At 47.3% G+C, this 8,378-nt stretch overlaps 1 protein-coding gene across 2 annotated transcripts in view; it reads right to left on the bottom strand.

Annotated features, from left to right (window-relative positions):
- Positions 1-3,035, bottom strand: part of LOC310681236 (uncharacterized protein) — a 53,790-nt gene extending 50,755 nt beyond the window's left edge. The window contains exon 1 of one of the 2 annotated variants that reach the window (XR_014513151.1): positions 1,588-3,035. The gene's annotated coding sequence lies outside the window, so the exon portion shown is untranslated. The remainder of the gene's footprint in view (positions 1-1,587) is intronic. The other variant, XR_014513152.1, reaches the window with a different exon arrangement.
- Between the last annotated feature and the right edge of the window lie 5,343 nt (positions 3,036-8,378).

The raw sequence follows: 8,378 nt of genomic DNA on the forward strand, positions 1-8,378 counted from the left end.
AGACAAAAAAATAAAACTCCCCCTTCCTTCATGCTTCACAGTCCTAGAAACTGCAGCTGATTTATGAGGGACAAGATTCTCCCTGCAGAAAACCACAGCATAATTAGCGAACATAAAATGCTGAACTCCCTACTGAGAGTCTATCCCCAAAGGGCAGATTCCCAGCCCCTCGAAGGCCTTCCTTCCTTTCAGGAGGCACTCAGCCCCCTGCAGGATTGGAGCATAGTTAATATTTTAAGAGTGCTGTGGCCATGTGGGGTGTGCGGAGAGGGAGAGGGAGCGAGCAGACACAACGGCTCCTCCTATTCCAGCAGGCCTTGCTTTGAATTTGGGGGTGCAGGCACGCTCTCAGCCCAGCCATTCTCTGACATTTTCCTCTTCACTAAACTGTGGCACAATTAGGCAGCTCTTACGGCGGGGCCTGTTCCGGGAGAGAGACAAAACTGGGGAAGCACAGATGTTGCAGCGTGAAATGTTTCAGCAGAGCTGCATGGAAGGGGGGGGGGAGGAGACGTGCTGGGGATGGGGGGGGAGGGAGAGAGAAGGCTCCATAGCAACTGCCCAAGACTCCCCACATGCCAAGCGCCGTGCTGTCAGGCGGTGGTGGAATCCGCCCAACAGCACAGTGATAGGTCACATCAGGGACGCCGCAATGTGCTGGGCTCCTCTCCAGATCTCTCCTCACCTCCTGGGGTGAGGGAAGCTGCTAGCCAAGCGCACTGTGTGTGTGCCACTCACCACCCACTCATTCCTCACTACTTTTGGAAAGGAGAGAGCGCTGCCGAAGGAAGAGCGGAAAGCGCGTCCCCCTTCTCCTGGGTCCCTCAAGATCACCTGTGGCATATGCTCAAAGGCTGCCTGTCACGCTCACACACACACACCAAGCGCACACTGTGTGGGCGTCTCAGCTGTCCTGTCCAGTCGAGCAGGAAGGCATGAGTGGCATTCCACAGCCAGCCTCGCCAGCCTGGGGGTAGCAGGTGGGAGGGCAAAGCGGGAGAAAACAAGCTGACCCACATCAAGCCTCTTTTTGCAGGGGTGGGGGAGGGAAGGAGGGGGAATATGTCGCAATATACATTTTGACCCCGCAGGAAGCTGGCCACATGAATGCATGTGCACATATGGGCACACATTGTGTGTGCACGTAAAATATACACAGAGAAAGGACAAGCTTAGAGGTGGCAATCTATCTGAGCTCTGTCCACCTCCATTTTGACACATCACTTGAGAGTTCAGTAGGGAATGTGTGTGTGTGTCACTATGGTCTATAAAAATAATCTCCCTCTCCAGATTTCCTAATAGGATGAGTCCTGGGTTTAAGTATTTGTACACAGTATTGAACACTAGGAAGAGAATGGTTATTCTCCTCATGCACCTCCCACCACCTAAGAGAACTCCCTGCCCAAGTTAACAGAGGCAGCCTTAGGCATAGAATCTTAGAATTATGGAATTGGAAGGGATCCTGAAGGTCATCTAGTCCAACCCACTGCAATGAAGGAATCTCAACTAGATGGCCACCCAACCTCTGCTTACAAACCTCCAAGGAAGGAGAGTCCACCACCTCTTGTGGGAGACTGTTCCACCTACCATCAGAAAGTTCTTCTTGATGTTCAGTTGGAATCTCTTTTCTTGCAACTTGAATCCATTGGTTTGAGTTCTCTCCTCAGGAGCAGGAGAAAACAAGCTGCCTCTATCTTCCATGTGACAGCCCTTGAGATAGGTGAAGAGATCTCCTCTTAGTCTCCTCTTTACCCGGCTAAATACACCCAACTCCCTCAACCATTCCTCCTAAGGCTTGGTTTCCAGACTCTTGACCATCTTGGTGGCCCTTCTCTGCAGATGTTCCAACTTTTTAATATCCTTCTTAAATTGTGGCACCCAAAACTGGACACAGCACATGATACTGAGGATTCCCAAGCTTTTAGTTCTTGGGGGATCTCAGCATCTATGCTGAGGCTGCCTTGACAGGACTTCCATTACCACCATGACAGCCACCTCACTGGGGCAAGTCATCCACAGGACCTGATGCTCTTGGCTGGCCAGAATAATGTACTGGGAATTTTATATCTTTATCATGATCTGGTCACTTTCTGCTGATGTTCAGCTTTTCTGTGACAATTCCCTCTACAAGATGGTAGACCAATTAGGATGACCCACCCCAGAAAGCTGGTGGATCATTTTGGATTCCTGATAGTCCCCTGAAACTTCCCAGTTGATGTGGCTGGTGCTTCTGTCAAAGCCCCTGTGACTCTGTGGGATATGGAGATGACTCAGGTGGTTTTCACTACTGCCCGTAGGCACCTTCATTTTCTAAACAGATCCTCTGTTTGCCTTCTGGTTGACCAGAGACCTGGGGGCAATGAAACATTTAGGGACATGACTAGAATCCAAGAGGCTAAAGGTCCTCAGGGAATCCTGTGGTGGCCGTGGCATCCAAGAAAAAAAAATACTTCATCATTTCATCCTCAGAGTGCTGTCCAGCAGAGCATTTCCAAATGGTTTGGAATCTTCTCCAGCTAAGACCTCAGGGAGAGTCAAAAGAGCAGTAGTGGTCCACTGTGATCTGTCTGCAAAATACTTCAAGGGTAAAATCACTTGCATTAGCCTCAGCTGAGATGCTACCAGTAGGACAGTTCAGTCTATGGATGTCTGTCTCTGCTGAATTATTTTCAATTGTTGAGCATGAGAATGTGGACAAGATGCTTGGTGGTTTGCATCGAGCTACTTGCCCTTTTGACCCTTAACCCTTTTTGGTTTTTAACACCTGGCTAAAGAGGATTGACTGGTTGGGTCCAGGAGACCATCAATGCTTATTTGTAGCAGAGAACAACTCAAGCCAACTTGGAAAGAGATGGTTGTGAGGCTGATCTTAAAGAAGCTCACTTTGGACTCCAAGGATTAAAACAAATACCGGAATGGTGCTAAGTAGCGTGACTTCCATGCAATTTCAGTCACTTTTGATGAAACTGATTTTCAGGAACCATTTCAGTCTGGTTTGCAGGATTAGTTTTGGCACGGAAACTGCCTTGGTCCCTCTGATGGATAAACACAAAAGGTTATATAACCTAGGCAGGGGAAAACTTCTATAAAGCACTGTAATGTGAACACCACCAGTGTCAATAAGTAAGGATTGTGTCAAATCACTTCTTTAAATAATAAAACTGAACAGGCTGACACAAACAAACAAATAATGCAAATAAAAGTGTAACTTATACAGAATATAGAAAGTCTAGCAGAAGCAGCTGTAATACCTGCTTAATATAAGAATGATACTAAAGGGTCTAAAATACAACCACATGGTATAGGATAAACTTTCTTAAAGTATATGCAACCTCTAGAATACTGGGAAGCATAATCTTCATAACCCCATAAATCTGAAGGATAGCCCAAGTAAGTAACCTCTTGACTTGACAAGGTTGCCAATCTGTGCTGTACCATCGATCATGGAGTCACACGGGCACCTTTCTAAATTCTTTATCCATGTGCTTGGGACATTGTTAAATCACTGTATAAGCCAGAAATCCTCCACTTGATCAAACACAACTATATTCTCACTGAAGAGACACCCTGCTCTGCCCCCCCCCCCCATTGTTAGGATCTTTGAGTCTCCTAGGACGCCTTCATCTACTCTAAGCCAGACCTCGCAACAGGAGAGTCTGCACCAAGAACCTCTTCCAGATACATTTACTCCTATAAATAGCTGTCCTATAAAGGGGAACAGGGTTTCTGCCAAAGGTAGAAGTAAATATATCCCTAGAAAGTGTTTTGTTACCATGTCAGTTCCACATCTAGAACAAGGGAAGATTCCCTGCTGTAGTGAAGATTCAGTGAAGATTCCCTGCTGTAGTTTGTAGATGACTAGATCTCAAAACCCATTTCAGAAGTCACTGGTGGCTCTAAAACATGGAGGCTCCATTATGGTACATTATTTTTATATATTTTTAAATTTTCTTTCTCACCTTATTAGCATAGCTTTCTGGTCAGCTAACAACCATGAAAGAATTAATTTAATTAATTAAAATCAAAAAATCTATAGAGCAGCAGAGAAAGCAAAGAACCATCAACATCGCAACAAAATAAGAATGTGTTCAGCTAACTTTCAAAAGGCCCATGAAACAAAAAAAAGCCTTTTGCCTGGCAGCAAAAGGACACGAGAGTGGATACCAAGACAGGCCTGCTAGGGGAAGGGATTCAAGAAGCAGGACGCCTCAGCAAAGACACTTCTCCCCCTCAGAAAGCAAGGGAGTCGAGAGCAGGGCCTCCAACGATGGCCTTACGGTGCATGCTGGGGTGTTGGGCTCTAGCCAATATTTCAGGTATCCAAGTCCTGTATCGTATAAGGCTTTGGGGCCAGCCCACCCATGAGGCAAGGTGAGGCAACTGCCTCAAGGGGCAGGATCCACAGGGGCAGCAGTTCTGGTTTCCAATGAATGAAGCACCCACTGCTGCTGCTACCAAAGTGGCAGCAACAGCTGTGGCGCGTTCCTCGGAGGCCGGATCCGGACACCTCCTTGACAGACCCCTGATGATGCCGCCTCTACATTCTCCCCTGTGTTTAGCTGGATTCTTCACTTGACTTCCAGCCATTTCACTAACCGCTTCATTGCTCCTAAGGGGATGAACAGTCTCTGCTCAGAGGGAGAGGACATTTAGAAGTGATTATGTCAGCTGCCTGAGTCATGCCTGCGTCCCGGAGTGTGACTGGGGCTCTGTCAGAAATGCTCAACGTGCCAACAGGAAGCTGTTTGAGAGCGCAGAAATCGCTCAGATGGACCATTCAAATACATGCCCCACCCTGGTGGAGGGAAAGAGCCAATGAATTAAGTGGGGTTAATGTGACCCAAAATGGCCCTCACTCCCATTTTGTACAATGAATTGAAACAAGATGGCGATCTGGGTGGTTTTTGGTGGTGGCGTGGCAATACAGTGGTGAAAAGGGGAACTTTTCAGTGGTGTTCTACCTGGGAACCAACATGAGTCCCCCTCCCCACTTCAAAAAAACAATGTTATTTTGAGGGGCATTCAAGTGGGGAGGGGTGAGATCAGCCAGCCCCTGACCACTGCCAGGGCCACTGCCACAAAACAGGTGGTGGCACTAAAAAAAAAAATCGAACAGTTTTGATCCCCAAAATATTGAACCAAAGTTTTCATTGGAAAAACTTTTGGCTCAGAACACATTATTTCCATCAGCTCCTGCAGGCTATCAGCAGAGGAGAGGACTTCTTACAATCTGGCAGTCACAAGGAGACCCTAAGTAAGCAGCGCCATTCCCAATTTTGCAATTTTCGGACTCTTCAGGGCAACACCCTTGTTTGACACATCACCCTGCTTCGCATCCAGGCAATCTCTTTTCGAAGGCATCGTGGCTGCACCAGAATGCCGTCGTTGCTTTAGATCCTCTCAGTCTTAGAGAATTTAAGGTGAGAGATAAAAACCCTCCTGGGGTTTGCGCCAGACCCCACCCCCACGTGCTTGCAAAACTAACAATGCCTTGCAGAGGCGAAACCTCGTTGCTGCAGCCTGCGAAGGCCAAGGACGGGGGCTTGCATGCAGCAACAGCGCCACCTGGTGGTTTTGTTTGGATCACACTAACACGCGGAGCGAGAGGATGGTGGTGATCATTACATACTACGGTGTGTATTTTTGTGTTCTTCTGTTGGGAACCGCCCTGATGAAGGGCAGTGTAGAAATTTAATAAATATATACATTTTATTATTATTTATCCAAAGATTGTTCACAACATAAAAACACAACATTAGAACACAAAATACATAATAGAACAAGGAACAAACCAATAGCCCCCCTCCCAGAAACACATTTAAAAGGCTATGTGTTCAATCGGCCAAAGGCTGTTAACATCCTTTCATGACCTCTCATGGAGGCGGCACATGAAGGCGGCTTCAGATGATGAATGCAAGGTCTGGGTCAGTTCATATGGGGAGAGGCAGTCCTTGAGGTATTGCGGCCCTGAGTTCTTTGAGGCTTTATAGGTCAAAACCAGCACTCTGAATTGGGCCCAGAAGCTAACTGGCAGCCAGTGCAGTCCAGCTAGGATCAGTATATGCTCACACTGTCTTGCCCCGGTGAGCAACCTGACCACTGAAATCTGCACCAGCGGAAGTTTCTGAGCTGCCTTTGAGGCAGCCCCATATATAACATGTTGCAGTAATCTAACCTAGAGGACAGAGGACAGAAGTGAGGTTATCCCTGTCCAGACAGGGGCACAGCAGGGCCACCATAAGACTGTCACCAGCACCACGGGACCTCTGCTTGGGGCCTTAGTCCTTCTGCCAGCCCCACACCCTAACTGCATTTCTGATATTTTTACATGGATGTCCAGTTGAGGTCTCAAATTTAGCGTGACCAAGAAAGAACAGCTCCTTTTTCTTTTCAGAGCCTTATCTCCTTGACTGTTCTCCCTGTCTATTGACTATGTCACCATCTGCTATATTGACCAGGCATCAAAACCAGCTGCTCCTTTGCTTTCCACATTCAAACTCTGCGAAAAGAATGTATGCCTATTTCTCTGCATCCCCTTGGGCTAAGATTCTGGCTCATGCTCTGATCACCTCTTGTCTCAGCTTGGCCTTCCATTGTCCTTTCCTGCACCTTCCAGAATTATTCACCACTTCCCTTGTTTGCGCCTGCTGTGAGATCCTTCTTTGGCCAGATCTCTATCTTCCCCATCTACTGTGGGCCAACTTGGGCAGGTGGGTGGGACTGGGTGATTGACACCTGTCAAAGTTCAAAAGAGATCACTAGAGCAACTGCTTCAAAGATACATCAAAGAGGCTCCCTTTAACCAACTATCAGCTGCTGGTCAGTTAGAGAGAGCCCCTTTGAAGTCTCTGGAGAGAGTAAAATGTTTGTGAAGCTAGAAGTAAAAAGTCTGCATTCAAAGCACCTCCCCCAGCACTTTGAATACAAATTGCTTCTTTTAGGAAGAAAAAGAAAATTCCTTTTAAGTTCAGAGCATTTTTCCCCCACCAAAGGAATCTGCAAAGAAACCTCTGGAAGTGCCTGGTGCTTGGCATTTGGGAAGCTCTGAGCACAGGGCTCTCCAAAGGCCCATTGAACAGCTGGCACTTAGGGCTTGGGAAGGAGGGGCAAAGTCCCCTTCAGCCAAGCTCTGCCCTTACCTGCCCCACACATGCATTAGAATGGCTCTTTGAGACCAGGCTATCCTTTTAATTGATTGACTTAAACAATTTGCATAACGCTTAATCACAGTCTTCTCTAAGCTGTGTTCAAGAGAGCCAGTGCAAGAAGACTACAAAAATGAGTTTAAACTATAAAATCAAAATTCAGTTGAAAAGCCTCCTTCAATAAGAAAGTCTTCAGTAACAGATGGAAGTTCAACGGGGGGGGGGGGGGGCTGTCTTGACCTCAGCTGGAAGGAGATCCTCAAAATCGGGCCCACAATAGGGAACACACAATGCTTTCTGGATACAAGCTGTGGCGCTCCCCTGAAGATCCCAGTGATTGAGCATGGATACCATCATTGGGGCAGGGCTCATGAACTGTAAAAAGTGTTTTCTTAGCCCAAAATAGGAGCATCTCTGGGCAAAGTGTATTTTGATAAATTCATTTTATAATTACATCATGTTGAGCTATAAAAAATATCATCAATGTCATTTATTACTGATACAGTTGCAACATTGCACGTATAAAAGATGTATTACTACAAAATAAAAACCTTGTGCTCGTTTTTGAAAAACCCAAAACCTAGGGATTAAAAGACTTATCTGCCAGCCAAAAAACCTAGAAAAGATCACCTTCACACCTAACCATTTATTCCCAATCAATCAATCAATCAATCAATCTGTATCAGTTATACCCCACCCTTCCTCCAAGGAGCTCCAGGCAGCACACATACTTCTCTCCCCCCCCCCCCATTTTATCTTCACCGCAACTCTGTGATGCAGGTTAATGAAGAAAGGCCATGACTGGCCCAAGGTGAGCTCCATGGCGGGGTGGGGATTTGAACCCTGGTGTCCCGGGTCCATTGCACCACACGGGCTCTCCTACAGCACACTGGCTCCATTTTACCAGCTTCCTTAGCCCAAAGATGGGGTGTGTTTTTGTCAGCTCAGTCACCAAGCCTGCCCCGCGTCTCCCTCTCGCCGCACGCACACATGCTCCTCCTGAATGTCAGCATGAATGCTGCATAGTAGCGCTGCTTGACTGCACTCGGCTGATCTCCCCGTCCTGGAGGGCGAGCTGAGCTATTATTAGCCATGGCTTACAAGACCCTCTTAATGCAACTGCAGAGGTGAGGCTTGGCAGCAGGCAGCTCCAACCGTCAAGGCTCGCTAGGGTCAAATCCTGCTGTGTGCTCTTCTGCAGAGGAAGGGAGTTGTCAGTCGTGCCCACAGGGA

The sequence above is a fragment of the Podarcis tiliguerta genome, assembly GCF_965153285.1.
Source record: "Podarcis tiliguerta genome assembly, chromosome: 7".
In the NCBI taxonomy this organism is placed as follows: domain Eukaryota; kingdom Metazoa; phylum Chordata; class Lepidosauria; order Squamata; family Lacertidae; genus Podarcis; species Podarcis tiliguerta.